Genomic DNA, 1,439 nt, shown 5'->3' with positions numbered 1-1,439 from the left:
AGAGACACACCTTAGACTTAAAGACACAAACAGGCTAAAACTCAAAGGATGGAAAAAAATATATCAAGCAAACAACACTCAAAAAAGAGCAGAAGTGGCAATATTAATCTCTGACAAAATAGGCTTTAAAGTAAAATCCACCACAAAGGATAAGGAAGGGCACTATATAATGATTAAAGGGTCAATACACCAGGAGGACATAACTATAATAACTATTTATGCACCCAAAAACAGGGCCCCAAAATACATAAAACAAACTCTAACAGCACTGAAAAGAGAGATAGACAGCTACATAACAGTTCTAGGAGACTTCAACACACCACTTTTGGTGAAGGACAGAAGAAGCTCAACAAAGACACGGAAGAGCTAAATGCTACAGTCAACCAACTTGATCTCATAGACATATACCATACATTACACCCAGCAGCAGCCAAGTGTGCTTTCTTTTCCAAAGCACATGGAACATTCTCCGGAACAGACCACACGTTAGGCCGTAAAGCAAACTTTAACAAAATCCAAAACATCGAAATATTACAAAGCATCTTTGCTGACCAAAAAGCCATAAAAGTAGAAATCAACAACACAAAAAGCAAGGAAAAAAAAATCAGACACATGGAAACTGAACAACACCTTGCTCAAAAACTACTGGGTATAGAAGAAATTAAGGATGGAATAAAGAAATTCACAGAATCAAACGAGAATGAAAACTCATTCTACCAGAACCTTTGGGACACAGCAAAAGCAATGCTCAGAGGTCAGTTTATAACAATAAATGCACACATCCATAAAGAAGAAAGGCTTATAATCAAAGCACTAACCCTACAACTGGAACAAGTAGAAAGACAGCAGCAAAAGAAGCCCACAGGCACCAGAGGAAGGAAATAATAAGAATTAGAGCAGAATTAAATGAAATAGAGAATAGAAAACAATTGAAAGAGTTAACAAGTCCAAAATCTGGTTCTTTGAAAAGATCAACAAAATTGATAAACCATTGGCCAAACTGACAAAAGAAAAACAGGAGAGGAAGCAGATAACCCATATAAGAAGTGAGATGGGTGATATCACAACAGACCCAACTGAAATTAAAAGAACCATAATAGATTAGTATAAAAAACTGTACTCTGACAAATTTGAAAACCTAGATGAAATGGACAAATTTCTAGAAACTCACCACCTACCTAAATGAACACAAACAGAGGTAGAACAACAAAATAAACCCATAACAAAAGAAGAGATTGAAAAGGTTATTAAAAAACTGCCAACCAAAAACAAACAAACAAAAAAACCCTGGCCCAGATAGCTTCCCTGGAGAATTCTACCAAACTTTCGGAGAAGAGATAACACCACTTCTACTAAAGGTATTTCAGAGCATAAAAAAAGGATGGAATACTCCCAAACTCATTCTATGAAGCCAACATAACCCTGATACCAAAACCAGG

This window comes from Trichechus manatus, unplaced genomic scaffold, assembly GCF_000243295.1.
Source record: "Trichechus manatus latirostris isolate Lorelei unplaced genomic scaffold, TriManLat1.0 scaffold00055, whole genome shotgun sequence".
NCBI lineage: Eukaryota > Metazoa > Chordata > Mammalia > Sirenia > Trichechidae > Trichechus > Trichechus manatus.
Note: the sequence above shows the minus strand (reverse complement) of the source record.